The following is a 20,280-nucleotide window of genomic DNA, read 5'->3' on the forward strand; positions in this document are numbered from 1 at the left end:
CTGGGTTCTATTAATGCAATAAGATAATTACAGAAAGTAGCATGAAACATTTATACTGAAAAGTAGCTGTAAATCATGGTGACTTAAGGTGCTATGAGAGTTAAAATAACTTGCACTTAGGCAAATGAAGAGTGAGGCAAAAAAAAGAATATTCATGGTTCTTATATGAAAAACAAAGTTGAAGTGGGTGTGGGGGGGTGGCAGAGATGACTTTTCACAAAGCATTCCTTTATGGCATTTCCAGAGAAAAACACGTGAGATAGTACACAGCACAGATTTAACCCCGAACACTACTACATTGCTCAGGCTCATGGGAAAACCACCATTTTGAACCCAGTATCTATAAACTTACTAGCACAAATTACAAATGTGTAGAAATGGCTTTGATGTCCACAGCTAGACTATAAGCAAATTTGTGTAATCTTGACCTTCTTCATCTTTCACTCTAACACGTATACAGAATTAACACTAACATAAACATCTGTGATGGCAAATGTGTTTGAGATAATCTGATTTAAAATACAGTCTACAAGCTGCTCCTGAAACAAAACAAAACGACATGCAGGCTATGTGAGTGGCATATTACAAAGTCACCTGAGGACAGGCACTTAGAAGAGAGAGCCAGTGGCATGGCACGTGGCTCTCAGACACCCAACAGGCCTGTGCAACTCACTTCTCAGGGGAAACGTGCCACAAATAGCTAAGACTCCAACAACCAAGAAAAATGCACAGGTTTCAAACGTGAACTTCAAAAAAGCCAGATACTCAAAATGCCGAAGATGAGCTGCTTACGTGAGGAAGTGTAGTGCTCCAGAAGAAACAAAAGATTTAATGATGGTTAATGGTCACCCAGGTACCATAAAGAACCCAGCAAGTATTTTCATATATTAATGAAGAACGGTGTCATCCTTCGTGCTAGGTAAAGCCAGAACAAAAATCCTTATTCTCCCCAACATTCCCCATTAACTAGTGGGGGGAAGGAGGAAGGGAGAAGAAAAGGAGGCTGGAGAGGGGGAGAGGTCGTTTTCTTTTCAGCAGTAAGAATTCAGAAGATAGTTTAGGCAGAGGAAATCTTATTGAAATACTGACAAGTTCATCTTTAAAATGAATCATTTCCTAGGAATATTTTCACAGATAACTTTCCCATCTCACTCACTCATCCTGGTTCTAGTTAATTTTTACTACTTTTTATTTTAGACTGATGTATCTATAATTTCCCACCAAATTCTATAAACCTTAGCTTCTATAGCTCCCTGATTTAATATTTAAAATAAAAATTTAAGTAAAAATAATTAAAATTTTTGATAATGCACTATAGAAAACACTGTTGTTAAGCAATTAATTCTTTAAAAAAACAAAAAAAATAAAAGCTCATTCTCCTGCTATTTATTGATGCCCCAAATACAGGGCCATACCATTTATATAAGGAATTACTTTTTGTAAGGTAAAAAACCATTCTGAATTCTAATGAACAGTGATGAGATCACTTAGCCTATAGCTAGAATAAACATTAGAAATTTAGTCCAATTCTATCACCAAATTTTACAAAAGTACTTGCCAAAAGTCATCCAAGACATATGCAGCAGAGAGCAACTCCCAATTCCCACAGAGTCCAGTGGTCTTGCTGCTCTATAACATAGTGGACATTTTCATTCCACAGAGAAAGGATTCTAAATGACCTTGTTAAATAAATAAGAATGGTTCTCCTGAAAATTATCCATTAACTAAAGACAGGTAGTATTTTAGCCATTTAACTGCCCATTAACTATAAATATTAGGAGAAATCCAATATGATTATTTTAGTAAGATGATGGACAAAAACACAAGAGCCATTACTGCCACTCTAAGTTAAGTTTAATGAGAAAATTTTATTCACAAAATATAGTCCACATGTTAAAATATAAGATCTTAACTGTAGAGTAACACTTTTCATTCTGATAGCCATAGCCAAGATAATAGAAATCTTCAAATTAGAGGTTTTGCCTTTTTAAAAAAAACACCAAATAATCAAACATTATTTTAAGTACCTTAAAAATTACGTTTTTTTAAAACATTTCTTCAGTTTGAGAACACATGTATTTTGTCAAACTGTGAAAAACTTTCAAAATTCTTAACAGATTCTTAAAAATAAGAGAATAATAAAAACAGAAATTAAAACAAGCTCTGACAAAAAGAGTAGTTGGAATTCTTACCATTGGCAGTGCATTGATGTGGGGATGTACAACTGAATGTCTGGTACTGCCAATCACAAATTGCTGTTGCTGATGCTAAGAAAAAGGAAAGTAAAATATTCAGTGTGTCTTAAAACAAATCCAGTTTAAAAGATTTCCCATACCAAATTTTACATGTATGAAATACTATTTATGTCTTTAAGGTCCCAACCAGTGAGTATCTTTCTCCTCCTAAGCAACTGCTGTCATAAACAGCAGCAAGTTTTGAGCGTGTAGTACGTGAGGCACTGAATCTTTACAACATTCCTAAAAGGTTGACACAATGAACAGAATGAGACTCAAAAGAGATGAATTTGCATAAAGGAGGCACTCACCCCCATTCAACTCAACTCATACAAATACTACTGCAATAGGGCCCAGTATAGCAGGTTCATAATCTATCATCAGGAGCTGTAAAGAATGGTATAAACTTATATGCTATATATTGTTTAATACAATAAAGAGAAATACCTAATTGGTTTTGAAACAATTTCAATCAAAACTTATTAAACCTTATCTCTTCAGAATTTATATTCTACGGAGTTTACCCAGTCTTCTCAATTGCTGAGTCACAGCACAGTATTTTCCAAGAATCTTTTTTGCAAATATACAAGTGGTTTTTCACAACGCTGTCAGAGTGGCAACTCGGAACACTGACCAGGGCAACTCCCACCGTGTGCAAGCGTAGAGTGCATTTTTCTGCAGGAGTACAAGCTGATGCCAAACAAAGAAATGCAAGAGCTTTTCTTCGTACACCAAAAAGGTGAATTAAGTCAGTAACACTAAAAAGATAACTAAGCAAATACACTGAATAAATACAGAAAGAATTTAATCCCTTGAAATTTGCTCCTCTCTGATTTTATCTTTAATTGACTAGAATCCTCATTTGTGCTCATTACCAACTCCAAGGCCACACTAAATAACTTCAGTGCTGCTATGTAACTTTCAGACAGTTGAGCTGTAGGAATTAAATAATAGGAATTAAAATAATTCCTATTTTAATTCCTAGGAATTAAAATAATACTTATTAAACACACCACACACTTATAACTGGAATTATAGACAGCTATATCAACATACGATATTCCACCAGCCTTTTGGGGTTCAAGACAGGTAAGTGAGCACCAAGGCTTTCTGGCACAAAACATTTATGAGCTAGTTGGTATTTTCTAGCACCTACTGAGGAAATGTCCTATAGACATCATGATTGAGCTCAAATAAAAACTAGATTACTGTCAGGCTCTGTCTAACTCAGGGTCATTTATTATGAACATCCATTATTTTACTATAAACTCTTCATGAATTTTTGAGCTCTAAGCTATGTAGTTTGGCATACATTCATTCTAATTATTTATAAATAATTAACATATGCTACTGAATTTTATACATTTTAAAACACACAAAACCGAAGTAAAAAATAAAGATAAATTATTTGCATATTTACGGTGATACAATCTTGTTTATAACATTCTAGGTCCTAAACTTTTAAATGTCTTCTTAATCATGATGATTTTATATCATTATTAACTACTATCTCAAGCCACAATTTAGTCTCAGAGTAAGTCTCATCAGTACTAATAGTGAACGTATGCCTGTCTGTCAAATATCTTTCTTGAGAATCTCCAATTTTTTCAGCCATCTTCTAAAATAATTATATCATGGCAGATGAAAAGCTTATTCTAATAGTTTAAGTAACAGCTCTACCATTTTCTTGTTTCCTATTCTTATTCATGTTTCTTATATTCAGTTTCTTTGCAGGAATGTTTATATTATTAGTCTGTTTTGTGGGGTTTGGTTAAAACTGGATAATATAATCCACAAATCTGTATCATCAAACACAAGCAAACATACATTAATAAGCTCAAATGCATGGCAAATTCCCAGAAACAGAATGAATGAATGGGAGTGCCACTGTTGCCCTACGGAACCCCCAACTCTTTTGAATACCGTTATGTACCACGTGTTATACATGACTCTCTGACATCACAGCCAAATGAGAGTACAAATTAACTGCAATATTAAATACTAATTATATTTAATTTTTAAAATCTCAAATGAACTGCGCACTGTACCTCAATGGATATTTGTTTTCACTACTATTGTTGTGTGTACACACACAACATACACAAACTTACACACATGTACCTTAGGGAAATATTAAATCAGATCATTCCAGTTGCTAGTCTTTCTTTTACCTCCTCTCCCTGGTTCTCTCCTCTTACTTTTTTGTGGTGAGTTCTTCTCTCATCACTCTCACAGAGGTCTCTAATCTCAGTTTTCTCTAAACGTATTTTCTCTTCCCTTCTTTTCCTCATTCATTCATTCACTCATTCAGCGTTTCCTATTAAGACTACAGCTCCTTATGGGAAAAGGCCACAAAGGTGATTTAATAAATATTGAAGGGGTTAAATATCTGATTCTAGGATCTGAAGGGTGAATAAATCTGTGGAAAATGGTGTATCAACAGGTCTGCCCATTTGCACATACAATAAAATCTGAAAAACTGAGAATTTTTTTTCCCCCCAGCCACACCATGTGGCTTGCAGATCTTAGTTCCCCAACCAAGGATAGAAGCCATGCCCCCTGCAGTGGAAACGCGGAGTCCTAACCACTGGACCGCCAGGGAATTCCCAGGAAACTTTAAAAAACGTATGCAGGGCTGTATTTTGGTTTCTGTATTAATGTGTTCCTAGTCGACCCATTTACCTATGCCCTGGCCATTGTGCAGTACATTTCTAAAGCATACATCACAATTCTTCAGCTTTATAAAATGAGTATCTGAATTTTAAAAAATAAAATTATATATTCTACAAAGGAATTATAAAAATCTAAGGTGATTTAAGATAATCCAATAGAATATATATTAAAGCTATTTGTACTAAAGTGATTCAAACTGTCCAAAAACCAAAACCATGTGTATCCTTAACAACTGCCTTTATAATCTCACTTGCTCAACCACCTGTACTCTCACTGCAGCATATCACCCTCTCTGTTCTCTGCACTCTTAGGTTGCCATGACACTGCTCATTCCTCTGCCAGAAATGTCCTTCTACTGTGGCTCTGCCCACAAATCCAGTCCACCTCCTCTTTCAAGGTTCAGCCCAAATCAGCTTCCTCCCTTGATTACTTACCCACCGAGAGAGAAAGACCAGTCTCTCTTAACCACAGCTCTGAAATGCCTTATTCTCTCACCATGCCTCCCCTATCAGACCTCCCCAAGCCAGGGGCTAATCTGCTCATCTTGCTGTCCCACCACAGAAGAACAGTGCCCTGAGCATACACAGTTCTTGAGATACATTTATTGATAAAATGATACAGTATCTAAATGTGTGGAAATAGGTACACACATATTCGAGAATAAAACACAGTAGATACTGAATTACAACACAAATAAATCACAATGATAAGGAGGAACTCAACAGTGAATCTTGTTTTGTTTTTTTAAAATACTTAGGAGAGCCTGGCTATACAAATAATTTTAATATCACTTCCAGAAAGTGGCCAATAAAGGTTGATCTTTTGCCATTAAAAAAAAAAACAACTCTATGATTAGTCACATTATAAAATGTGTACAGCGAACAACTACTTGGTGTACTACATAAACTAAACCTATGTGCTTTACTTCTTGTGATGAAATAAATGTTTGTAGGCTTTGGTTCTGTCTCCAAACAAAACGCTTTGCTTTTAGGATCTCAGAACATGTTATCTAAACTAAATGAAGTATTAATCTTTCAGTAAAGAAACTGACACTGCTATCTCAGCAGACATCATCCTAAATCTACCACCTATACGTAATTAGGATTTTTTTAAGATGCAAAAATCCTATAAAACAGCACAACAGTATATATTTTGACTGATCTTCAAACATACTACCCTGCAGTCTCCAAAGGCAAATTTACTTGATTTACAGATCTCTTTTAAAAGCTAATGGATTGGACTGGAAGAATCAATATTGTGAAAATGACTATACTATCCAAAGCAATCTACAGATTCAATGCAATCCCTATCAAAGTACCAATGGCATTTTTTTACAGACTTAGAACAAAAAATCTTAAAATTTGTATGGAGACACAAAAGACCCCAAATAGCCAAAACAATCCTAAGGGGAAAAAAGCAGAGCTGGAGGAATCAGATGCCCTGACTTCAGACTACACTACAAAGCTACAGTAATCAAGACAATATGGTACTCACACAAAAACAGAAATATAGATCAATGGAAAAGACAGAAAGCCCAGAGATAATCCCATGCACCTATGGTCAACTAATCTATGACAAAGGAGGCAATGATATACAATGGAGAAAAGACAGTCTCTTCAATAAGTGGTGCTGGGAAAACTGGACAGCTACATGTAAAAGAATGAAATTAGAACACTCCCTCACACGATGCACAAAAATAAACTCAAAATGGATTAAAGATCGAAACGTAAGACCTGACACTATAAAACTCTTAGAGGAAAACACAGGAAGAACACTCTTTGACGTAAATCACAGCAAGATCTTTCTTGACCCACCTCCTAGAGTAATGGAAATAAAAACAAAAATAAACAAATGGGACCTAATGAAACTTCAAAACTTTTGCACAGCAAAGGAAACTATAAACAAGATGAAAAGACAACCCTCAGAATGGGAGAAAATGTTTGCAAACAAATCAATGGACAAAGATTAATCTCCAAAATATATAAACAGCTCATGCAGCTCAATATTAAAAAAACAAACAACCCAATCAAAAAATGGGCAGAAGGGGGCTTCCCTGGTGGCGCAGTGGTTGAGAGTCTGCCTGCCGATGCAGGGGATGCGGGTTTGTGCCCCGGTCCGGGAGGATCCCACATGCCGCAGAGCAGCTGGGCCCGTGGGCTGTGGCTGCTGGGCCTGCGCGTCCAGAGCCTGTGTTCCGCAACAGGAGAGGCCGCAGTACCGAGAGGCCCGCGTACCGCAAAAAAAAAAAAAAAAAAAAAAGGCAGAAGACCTAAACAGACGTTTCTCCAAAGAAGACATACAGATAGCCAAGAGGCACATGAAAAGATACTCAACATCACAAATTATTAGAGGAATGCAAATCAAAACTACAATGAGGTAGCACCTCACACCAGTTAGAATGGGTGTCATCAGAAAATCTACAAACAGCAAATGCTGGAGAGGGTGTGGAAGAAAGGGAACTCTCTTGCACTGTTGGTGGGAATGTAAATTGATACAGCCACTATGGAGAACAGTACGGAGGTTCCTTAAAAAATTAAAAATAGCACCCTTGGACCCATCAATCCTACTACTGGGCATATACCCAGAGAAAACCATAATTCAAAAAGACACATGCACCCCAATGTTCAACGCAGCACTATTCACAATAGCCAGGTCATGGAAGCAACCTAAATGTCCATCGACAGACGAATGGATAAAGAAGATGTGATACATATATACAGTGGAATATTACTCAGCCGTAAAAAGGAACTAAATTGGGTCATCTGTAGAGACGTGGATGGACCTAGAGACTGTCATACAGAGTGAATTAAGTCACAAAGAGAAAAACAAATATTCTATATTAACACATGTATGTGGAATCTAGAAAAATGGTATAGACAAACCAGTTTGCAAGGCAGAAATAGACACACAGATGTAGAGAACAAACGTATGGACACCAAGGGGGGAAAGCGGGTGGTGGCTGGTGTTGGTGGGATGAATTGGGAGACTGGGATTGACGGGTATACATTAATATGTATAAAATAGATACCTAATAAGAACCTGCTGTATAAAAAAATAAAATAAAATGCCAGAGGAAAAAAAAAGCTAATGGATTATGAGCCCCTTCCCTAGACAAAAGTACAAACAAAAAAATATTTGCTTAAAATTTATAGTAGACATATAATCTAATCTAGAACCTAGTGGTCAGTAACAAAGTCAAGAGTGTGTACCTGGTATCCCTAAGGAACAGAAGTTACAAATGAATTTTTTAAATTTGGAGAATTGGGGGAAATCATCTCAAGAATTAAGAGAAAAACATAACAATGCTATCATAATTAACCTGCTTAGAAAGGTTTTTGTTAAGTGAACTTCTGGGCAAAAGAAAAGTCACTGATAAAGTTCAAATTAAATTGCTTAGCACAAGATTCAAAGCACAATAAATAAATGGTGATTACCTCCAACTGGAACTCTTTTATAAGGAATATATTTGTAAATCAAAGTTTCAAATGAATCTTCTCAATTCCACTGATCCATGTCACACAGAATGACTTTGTTAGTTGCCTTCTACAACATGGCAATCTCAAGTAACATACTACACATTCATCAAAGCTCTAAAGCATTATATCCCGCACTCTCCTCACCCTATTCTCATTTCCCACGGAATCATATACACAGATAATATTCTGGGCAGCCAAAAGATGAGGTGAGTGAAAAGGGGGAAGGAGCTAGGACAGAGGGTTATCTTAAGAAAACTGACCCTGAGATCAGGCTCAGAGGCAGAACAGTCAGGTCAAACACAACTCTGCCATCACTGACTCTGATTTTCACTTCGCTTTGTTATTTAAGTGGTTTAGAGAAAACGAATTTAAAAGTTGTATATTATGATCCCAAATTTTCTAAAACTAAAAAATACACAAGACCACAAACCCACACAAAGAAAAATTTAAACATGCACTGGTGTCTAGTCATCCAATTATTACTTCAGTTGAGTTAGTTTCACTGGTAGTATCACATGTGGTTGAATTTTATATTAACTTTATACCAAAAAAACACTATTGTGCAGAAAAAGACAAAAAACTATCAAGGACCCCAAAATTTGCCTGTCAGGAAGTAAGCAATGCAATTAAAAACAATAAACTCTCTCATACAAAGCCACAGAGATTTTTAAATTAAAGGTTGGTTTGGGCAGTTTCAAGTGTTATTAAAATTAAAATTTATTTTTAGGTACTAACATCCACCCATCAAAGGCTTCCAGTTCACTAACTTTCAATGGTAGAGAACTTGCATATGAGAAAAGGCTCAGACTCAAACTTAAGTTGTGATGCTAGAAAGGTGATATAAAAATGTATGAAATGGAATATTACTCAGCCATAAAAAGGAATGAAATTGGATCATTTGTAGAGATGTGAATGGACCCAGAGTCTGTCATACAGAGTGAAGTCAGAAAGAGAAAAACAAATATCGTATATTAACACATACATGTGGAATCTAGAAAAATGGTATAGATGAACCTATTAGCAGGGCAAGAATAGACACGCAGATGTAGAGAACAGACATGTTGACACAGTGGGGGAAGGGGAAGGTGGGACAAATTGGGAGATTAGGATTGACATATATACACTACCATGTGTAAAACAGATAGCTAGTGGGAACGTGCTGTACAGCACAGGGAGCTCAGCTAGGTACTCTGTGATGACCTAGATAGGTGAGGATGGTGGGGCGGGGGGGAGGTTCAAGAGGGAGGGGGTATAGTATACATATAGTTGATTCACTTTGTTGTACAGCAGAAACTAACACAACATTGTAAAGCAACTATACTCCAATTAAAAAAAATTTTTAGATGAATAAATATATTATTATCATTTACTTTTTTAAAAGGTGAGAACATCAACATTGTGTAACTGTAACTAATTTCTTTCCCCCCCCCCAAAAAAAAACTGTTACTAAATTAATGGTGCAACTTATAACTTAAGATGCCTTAGAAATATGACAGATCTGACATTGTTTTCTTCTTAAGGCAAAGCTGATAGGAACTAAATCTTTTTTTTTTTTTTTAAGTAGTTTGGGAGGAAGAAACAAGTAAAAGGTAAAAGGAGGCAATAGAAATAGCATAAGGATCTAAGAAATAAGGGGACTGAAAAAAAACCCTAAACTTTCCGTATTCCAAATTTGCCTAAGACCACACAGGTAGGTACCCTGGCACTTAACAAGTTAGAAGAAAAAATTGACATAATTTCAAATCTTATTAGATTATTTACTCTTCCCAAGGGTTGAATAATTGATTCAAGATACCAAAAAATTTGAATAGTTAATTAGGCTAAGACAACACAAAAATTCTGCTGAACAATCTATTCCCAGAAGAAACGAGAACAGCTTTGTCAGGGATGTTGGGTCTTTGATTAATTCTGTCCTACAGAAATACCTTTCCAGATTCTAACCTGTGACATAGTGGGTCCTTCACTTGTATTTAGTTGGTCTAAGGTAGAATCTGCACATCCGTTGAATTTAAAAGCTCCCACAGATGATTCCAGTGGGGTTGAGAACCACTGGACTACGTGGCAGGAAAGGGCAGGATGGGGAGTTTTACTAGTCAGAGTCTAATTATTAATCTATGGGGCTGTGGGTGGGAGGGGGAAAGCACAGAGGCATCACTTCTTTCAATAACACTAGCATTGCAGAGTGAGTCCTCTCATTCTCAGAACTAGAGTGGGAAACATACTACATTGAGTGAAAGTTTTATTAATTTGATTTTAAGATTAACAAAAGAAACAAAAGATAAATGATAAACTCAATCCTTCTCCCCAAAAATGAATTAGGAAAGGAAGGACAATAATAATGAGGACATCTCAAACAGAAAGAGAGCCAGACAGACCACAAAACAGGAATTATCCTTTAACAAGGCACAAAAGGAACATTGCTGATACCTACATTTAGATAAAGAGACACAGAAAGACCAAATGAGACTCAGCTTTGTGTCACAAAATGCTAAGTAGTAGATAGACATTACAGAAAGATATTTTTTCTGCTCACTCTAATGAAAAACTGTTCTACAAATCAATGGAAATTTTTAAGCAAAACCTGAATTATCACTCAGCAAGGAAGTTATTACAGTGCGATATGATACAGGGTTGTATGTGTGCCCTGTCCAATTCCTTCCAACTCATTCAAGTATGCTATCAGGGCCACCAATAACCTCTGCAGCACCTTTGTGCAAATTAGACACCAGCAGGACAAATTAGAAAAAAAGAGAAGGCATATTACAGTACAGAGAGTTTAGAGCCTGAACTGTGGAATCACACAGCTCTGAAATTACAGCTAGATGATCTAAGCCAAGGTACTCAACCTCTCAGTGCCTCAGTTTCCTCATCTGTAAAATAAACTGTTATGAGAATAGAAAAACTTAATATTTATAAAATGCTAAACAGTGCCTGGCACAGAATTCAAATCATTTAAAAATAATACATATAAGTAAAGAGGCCTTTCCTCTGAGAAGACACAGTCCCAATAACAGGGAAATGGCTTGGCTGACAGTGTGGCCTGAATGTCAGCACCCACTTGTCCCCTTGGCTGCGAACTTCCGTGCAGTACACCAATTGCCCATTCATATTCTGCTATGCTGTGTGCTATATGACTGTAGAGTCCAGCTTTGTCTTCTGTGAGCTGATATAAGAGCATTACTATATGCACACACAAAAAAGAGTAATGATAGATAAAAGTCTTAAATTACAACAGATTTGCAGTGTGCATGAACATGACAGTTATCTTAATCAGTGTGACCACACGGAGTGACAAAGAACACACACTGAAGCAGAGCCTCTTCAAAACGAAGTCTTCAACTTTCAGTTTTTAATAGAAAGGAATATGCTTCTTAACTTCTTTAAAAAATTAAGAACATGCCAGCAGATAATTACTGAAATGAAACTGTCATTCTGAAGTACTCTAGACACAAAAAGAAAAAATATATTTACATTAAATTAGATGTTAGGTTCAGAATTTTAAAATATTACATTTCTATCTCTACTCAGATTCAGAAGAGTCACTCTTCTGTGTCTTAAGAGTATTTCCTTACATATAGCTTCAGGTATAATCTAGACAGTACCAACAAATGTTTTGCCTTCAGTAAGTTAAAACAAATTGCTCATTTAACTACCATGTTTCTATCAGAATGGCAGTCAGAAATACACCCCTTTAAGAAATCAGGGCTGTCTTTTAACATAATTCATTCTGAGTATATTATAAAATAAATTACATATTCATAATTCTAAAATATGCCTAATTCCCATCTGATGTTGGTCTGCCAAACTGCTTTCAATTTCACCAAATTTAAAATGAAACAGTTAAACCAGCAAATACACTGTGTTGTCTGCCTGATCCACTCAGGACACACAAACACAGGAATAGGGACACACATATACACTTTTCACACTCACTCTCTCCAAGGGGGTCATGAAAAGACAGAAGACCACCTTTCTTAGTAATTCAATTTATTTACTTCAATACAAAACACTACTCCTCTCCCTGCCCACCACCCAAATTACAATAAAGCACCAACGGAGACTATATGAATACTACAAAGGTTCCACCTGACTTTCCACTCACTGTCATGCAATGGTACAGAGGTTGACACTATGGCCAGAAAGTAAATATTTTTGGTTTTGCAGACCACACAAGTCTCTCATAACCACTCAACTCTGCTATTATAGTGCAAAGCAGTCACAGGCAATATAGAAATGAATGGGTATTTCTGTTTACACAAAAACTATTCAAAACACACATACAAAAAAAAGGGCTACAGGCAACACTTTTTGCCCCTGAAGTAATGCCCAAGACCATCCAAAATTCTACTGATCGAGGACAGAGCATAACACTTTTACGTTAAACAAAATTAAAAAAAAAATTTTTTTAATCAAATAAAGTAAACAGACCAAGCAAAAATAAATTACTCAAGCATTCTCCACTAAAACTATGTAACCATTCTATGGGAAGGTCATTTTCCAATGCATTCAAACATATTATCTTATATGGCACTATACATAATAATGAAGTTCAATCAGAAAGGAAGAGTATTAAAACTCTAGTGATTTCTCTGCCATCTTCAGACTTAAAGGGCAGTGGAGGCAGAATGGAAAGAACGAAAGATTTCTACTCTTGCTGCTTAAAAACACAAGTCCTTCACGTCACACCCTTACAACCATGAGCAAGTCCTCAGCCTCCTCATCTGCAGAATGAGGCTATTCTACAAGACTACACTCTGCTGAGACTGTGTGAGCACTAGAGAGCTTCACAGCAAGTATGAACATATAGTTTGGGTTACTGTAAGAATAAAACAACAACTATGATTTAAAAACAAGAGAGCACCAATCCTATTAAATCTCTAAAGATGTTTTCACACAAATAATACTAATAAATATCAGCTATTTATAACTGCTTGTAGAGTAAAAAAAAAAAAGGGTTAAGAACAGTACTGAAAGATTAAAAATTTAGGTTCTAAATAAACTTTATGACTTTTATGACTTACCATGAGATAAAAATAGCAATGGGAAATATTTAAAAAAAAACAACAACAACAAAGAAAGAGAACAATGAAGGCACAGAAATATCAAAGTGGTCCTGGAAATGAACTCTCTTGGCCAGAGCAAATGGAAGCAAGAAAAAATGTTGGCCATAAGTTTTGCCAATACTAGCTAATGTTCACCAGTTAGTGAGTAAGAAGAATTATTTTGTATATTTTTAATTAAGAGAAAATGATCTTGTATTTTACTTTTTTGACACGGTTAGTGATAACTGGACACCAAAAATCACTTCTATAATGTGAACTAAACTGTTACTGCAAAAGATGTTTTCACATTTTCTAACACTCCTAAATCATAATATAATTCACAGATAAATCTGGGAAAGAAACAAGTAAACTGTGTATTTATAATTATTTTTTAAAAATAATTAGTTCATAAAATTATCTATAGACAGAACTATATTTAAAACAAAATGTCAATTTTCTTATCTTCTCCCACTTCTCTAATACCAAAGCAACTAAAAATTCCGTCAACAGCAAAGGATCCACATGCTATAAATGAACTCTCTCCATTAGAGATGCATCAGTTACTCAAGAAAAGGCAAACTGAGGAGAAAGCCAGATTCTCCTTCAGAAGACCAGGATGCAACGTAATTTAAAACCCATGGTTATCTCTAAACCAAGTTAAACAGTAGGTTTTGGGTTTTTTTGTTGTTTTTTTTTAAGCTTACTCTAAGATGTATCGTGCAATAGACAACAGGACTGTGGAGAGAATGGAAAAGAGAGGGGGAGGGGAGAAAGAAGGGGAAGAAAAGTTTTATTAACATCTCTACCATATATTGTTGACATTAATATTAACATCTATACTAGATATCCAAAATATTAACAATGGAACAAAATTACTATAATACATCAGTAAATAAAGATCCTTGCCCTCACAAAGTTCAAATTCCAGCAGAATTTAAAATTGTTATGTAAAAGGTGATAAATGCTATGGAAAATGAAAAAGGGAATTCCCTGGTGGTCCAGAGGTTATGAATCTACGCTCCCACTGCAGGGGGCACAGGTTCCATCCCTGGTAGGGGAACTAAGATCCCACATGCCATGGCGCAGCAAAAAACAAATTTAAAAATATATAAAATAAATAATAAACAAAAAGCAAACAACAAAAAAACACAAAACACATTTTTTTAAAAATGAAAAAGTCCAAATAGGGTGGAGAGAATTAGGAGTTTTCTGGGGGAAGGAGGAGCTGGTGCCCACACTGCAGTAGCAGTAGGATGGTCAGAACTGGTTTGTATTTCAATCGAGAGGTGGCGAGATCCTCAGGAAGCTACTGTACGTTCTATGTTTTGTATTCAGGCAACCATGTATGAAGATGTGCCTTATCTTGATGCTGTCAGCTTAGTGCTGGAAACAGAACCTCCATATTCACAAAATAGGTCATTTATATTTCAATTACTCTAATTTTTTCTCTGAAATGTCTGTTCTTACCTACATCTACTATGTATTATGAAGCTATAATTCCTAGGATAGATATTAGGCATTATAAGTGACAGGTTTATTTAAATATTTAGCATTATAATATTACGGAGGCCATCATAAAAGTTATCAAATGCAAAAGATACGCTAAATAAGAGAACCTTCGTAACTGCTGCCCAGAGTCTGTTCAGGCAAATTATCTTTCACACAGGCATTCTTACAAAGTTAACATCAAAGAGCTTCAAACTTATTCAAGGCACAGGATACTGAAAACAGAAAAATGTCACTGAAATGGAATGCCTGGTCACTTAAGTCCTACTACAGTTTAGAAAGAAGACTCAATTTTTTAATATCCACCAAATGCTATACTGTGCCTAGTACTTTATACACTTACCTACCCATCATCACCTTAAAATACTTAACTAGGGAAAAAGAACTAAACACAACTGTGGATGTAAACCAAGGTGTCCTCAAATGCTTAAGGGTCTCTGGTTTTGTTCACCCTCCTCCCACTGTGTTCCATATTCTTTAGTAGAACAACAATAACTTCAACTGTAAAATCCTGGAAAAAATAAGAGTATCTCTATAACTTGTACCCACTACCATACCTAAAATGTAATTCTAGATTCCAGCGACAGGGATGGTAGTGCTGGTAAGATTTGTGGAGTGGCAACAAGATCTTACCTCTTCCTCGTAAGAAGGGAAATAAGCCAGAAATTGTTTATAAAGAATATTTTGAGGAAAATCAAAGAGGATGAAAATCTGTTGTCATTGTTCACGGCCTCTTGATCTCAAGTCAAGGCTTACCAATCAGATGAAAAGAACTACCCTGAGGAGCTGGCCACAGCTGTAACCTGTTCACTCAGCAGGCTGTAGGACAGGAAAGCCTATCAGGGTATCAGACAGCAGAACATGCAATCCAGGAGCTGCTGTCTTTGCACTTCTCCCTCCTACCACCACCACGTGACTGCTCAGGTAAAAGGGTGCAAGAATTCATAGAGGGGTGTGGAAGCCACCCTGGCTTGGAAACCTTAAGCTCCACAGAGGAACCAATACCATCTTTTAAGAGTCTCATGGGTATAGCTTCCAGGGGACCCAACCCATCAAGGGGCATGCTCAGTTAGAAGAATGTACCACGTCCTCCTACCAGGTATTCACTCCCACTCCAGATGCAACTCACAAGTCAGGGACCATTTTGCCATGCTCCACATTGGCTGGTAATATTGCTGACATTCCACCTTTATGTGTCACATGAAACACAGCTAAAAATTAAACCAAGGTCATTTATCCACAGAAAGACGAAGGTTCGGTGAATCCTTTCCTCACAACACACCTGGGTCCTTATCCCTACTCTGCCTCTAGGATGTCAGTGGTCTTGGGCCTGTAACTTAAAGCTTCTGTGGGACTAATTCAGCTCCTATATAAGCAATGACTGGGTTGAACTGTGAAATCCTTTGATGTCTTTTAAAAAGAAAGAACTAGGCTCACAAAAAAAAAACAGGCTCTCTGATTTCTCAAAAATAAAGGCAACACAGACATAAAACCAAACTGACTAAAAAATATCTTATAGGGAATTCCCTGGAGAACAAGTAGTTAGGACTCGGTGCTTTCACTACCACAGGCCAGGACAGGAAACTAAGATCCCATAAGCTTCATGGTGCAGCCAAAAAAAAAAAAAATTAAAATGAAAAGTATCTTATAAATAGCATAGAGCATTTATTTTTGATGATATGAAGGTTAAAGAAAGTAAAGCAGTCTAGTTTATTAAGAAATTGAGGCCCAGAGGTTCAATATTTCTTACCAGAAGTAACAAAATGAATACTGAACTCTGCACTGCTTATGCACTCAGTATCATTTAAATCTCATAACCAACTTGTACAGTAGGTATCACTATCTCTGTTTCAGAAACAAGCTAACTGGGGCTCAAAGAAGTTATTAGACCAAGATCGACACTAATAAGCGGAAGAATAAGGGACATCAGATGAGGGGTTAAACTCTTATCACTCTCCTCCTCTAGGTGTCCCGAGTCCACTTTCAAAACCTTTGTTTCCAAAAAGAGTTTTCTTACTCCAACCCGACAAATAATTTGTAATGAAAGTATGACTTTACTTAGGAGGAAAAGATCTATATCCAAATTCTTATTGCTGCAGATAGGATGGAGTCAAGTACAGTATGGACCTCAGGTACCCCCACCATGGGACAGTGTAAGTCCACCCACCAATAAATACAACTTTTTTGCCACCCACACCTACCCAGCTTCCAAATACTTTTGACCTAGAATATTTCATACAACTAACTAGTTCTTGAAATGCTATGTGTATTCAGAAGTTAAAAAACAGGGGTTGGGGAGGGCAGCCATCAAGGCAAGGGAAGAGGCTAGGGAGGCGTTTGCTTTCCTGAAAATAAACAACAGATGCAGCACTTCCTTCTGCTTTATTATTTAACAGAATGCCTCCTGAAGCAGCAGCCATTTTTCAATGGAGGCAATGAGCCTGATGAAATTCCTTCCACTAAGGACAATGGGATAAAAAAAATAGCAACTTCTTGCCTATTTTTTTAAAATTTGTTTAAAATAGTACTTTCAGTTACCTGAAGCCAACTGGACATCACTCTCTCCCTAGATGTCCCCAAAGCGTTTCAAACTTACTATATATAAACTTAATTCACCTCCCACCCCAAACTTGTTCCTCTTCTTATATTCTCTCCCTCTGTGTATGGCTCCATCCTCCAGTCACTCAAGCTAGAAATATGGCTCCTCCTCCTCCTTCATCTCCTACAGCTTAACCAATCAGCAAACACCATTACTTTCTATCTCTAGGGTGTTACTTCACAAATATGTTTTCAGTTCCTCAAACCTCCCACACCCTCATGACTTTGGATATGCTGTAACCTCTAGCTAAATTTTAGATCACCTACATCCCACCTAAGCTCTACCACCACTGTGGACACTTATTTTATATGCCTGTCTCCTTTCAATATACAATATGTTATCTTGAAAAATGCTTAGAACAAAGCATGGCAAATATGGTAAAATGTACCCCTCTCACAAAAGGGGGTTGGTGATTAAAATGAAGACCTTATCTGCACAGGTACCATAATCTATGACAATAACATCTCTGTATTGTTTTTCACTCCCTCACAAAATCAATTTCAGGAAGAACGAAGACAAATGTTAGTCTAATGAACACCATATGTGAAATTCAGAATCCTGGAAATATAATTTTTGTTCCAAGGCTAAAAAATAAGAACTATGACCAATTATTTAACAACCACACTTCGCTCTAAAATACTGTATTACCCAAACACATGATCATAACTATCACATCTTAGCAAACCATTTTAAAACCATTTCAATGCAGTGCCACTCTGTTACAAATGCAGATGCAAATTTTAAAATATAATGGCTAGTCTTAAAAGGCATTTCCTAGTTTTGTTCTTTTTAGGGTTCACGGTTTGATTTTGAGTCCGTTGATCACTTTAGGCCAGATTAGAGGAACTGGGAAGGCAAAGGACAACTGCATAAAAAGAATTACCAACAGCTTAAAGTGAATGAATCGCTGACAAAGGTCTAAGGTTTGCTATTTTTCCCTTCGTTGTTCTACAGACAAAAACTGCACAGAATAGGCAGGGACTCCTTTCATCATCAGTTTCTAACCCCACGATCCTGGAAAGAAAGACAAGGAAGGTAGACAAATTTGCTCTACTGGCATTCTAACATTGGAGGAAATAAAATCTGAAAGAATATGGATGTTCTTTACGTGTTTACTATAATGAAGCTGTCTAGGCATTTTCAAAACTTCTAGGTTTATCCGTGGCCACTATGAAATTATATCCCTATCTCATACCTATCATTTTTACTTCTTGCTTTCCCCTCTCAGAGTGATTTGAATATTTTATGTCCTTGCTCTCTTCTAACCACACCAAATTCCCTACTCCTTCCCAGATGTATTTAATAACCCCATGCCAAGCCATTTCTTTACAATACACGATTATAAAAAACAAATGTCTAGTTCTTTACTATTATTCAACTACATTAGTGCATTCATTCAATAAATATTCACACTGTCTTCTATTTCCCAGCTTCACCCATTCTTCACCAAATTCTTGGATTTAAGGCAAAAGAAACTACCCACAGAACTAGAATAGAACTACAAAAATACTGTGACTCTACCACTTACTAAGTACGATACATTAGGCTGGTTATTCAACCTCTCTAAATCTGTCTTCTCATCTGTAAAACTACATAGGGGTGTTGTTATGAGAACTAAAAAAGAGAATGCGTATCAGGCATGTAACAGCACCTGAGATATAAAAAGCACTTAATTAATGACAGTACTGTTATTTTACTAGATTTTGTGTGTGATGAAACACACTGAGTTGTCCTTTAATGGAAGATATTTGCTGGAATAAACTATCAGTCAATACACTCAATCTAGATATGCAGAAAACTTCGTGCTTTCATGAATGCTATGCACAGTTTATTTTATAAAAACAAAAATGGAACTCTTTTTTTTTTTTTTTTTAAACAGACTGCTATTGGCATTCTGAAAATGGGGTATCACTTCTGGATTAAATATTGGATATAAAATGAGAGGAAAAAAAAGAGGATTATCAAACAAGGAAGCAGGGCTGGTCAAGATTTTGGCCCCTAAGAAATAATACCCATTTTTAATTAACATCACTATCAATTATCTACAGTGGGTATTGGATTAATCAAATGTCCACATTTTAAAGAAGTATCAGTCTAACATTTTTATTCCTGCTCCCTGGCTTCCAAACAGTAGCTAAGAAGCAATGAGGCTACTACCTAAAACAGCAACACTTAATTCCAGGGAATTGCAACTTTCAGAAAGTGATAGCAAATAATGGGTAAGTTTAATAAGGCTTCCATTAAGCCTTCTCCATAATTAAACAGTATTTTAAAATAGTACCTTTGGGCTTCCCTGGTGGCGCAGTGGTTGGGAGTCCGCCTGCCGATGCAGGGGACACGGGTTCGTGCCCCGGTCCGGGAAGATCCCACATGCCGCGGAGCGGCTGGGCCCGTGAGCCATGGCCGCTGAGCCTGCGCGTCCGGAGCCTGTGCTCCGCAACGGGAGAGGCCGCGACAGTGAGAGGCCCACGTACCGCACACACAAAAAAAATAGTACCTTTATTTTGGTTTTGAATGTCATACAGATTACTGAATATCTGTGTGAAGTCTAAAATTATTTTCTTTCTAGATATAACATCAATAGTAATTTACAAACATGAATAGGAAATAACTTGTAGTTTTCCATTCCAGGAAGTTCCCTACAGGCAGTGTAAGCTCTCAGTTTTTCTGATGTCTGCTACCCTGGCCAATTTAATGTGCTCTATAAATTCCATTAATATGCATCTTCTCTAGTATAGTAATAATGATTT

The 20,280-nt window shown here is 36.5% G+C and overlaps 1 protein-coding gene across 4 annotated transcripts in view; it reads right to left on the minus strand.

Moving 5' to 3' along the window:
• TBL1XR1 (TBL1X/Y related 1) overlaps positions 1-20,280 on the minus strand; it is a 188,013-nt gene that overhangs the window by 89,477 nt on the left and 78,256 nt on the right. For all 4 annotated transcript variants that reach the window (XM_082655442.1, XM_082655444.1, XM_082655443.1 and 1 more), the window contains one exon: positions 2,193-2,267. The gene's annotated coding sequence lies outside the window, so the exon portion shown is untranslated. The remainder of the gene's footprint in view (positions 1-2,192; positions 2,268-20,280) is intronic.

The sequence above is a fragment of the Grampus griseus genome (genome assembly GCF_964374135.1).
Source record: "Grampus griseus genome assembly, chromosome: 5".
Taxonomy (NCBI): Eukaryota; Metazoa; Chordata; class Mammalia; order Artiodactyla; family Delphinidae; genus Grampus; species Grampus griseus.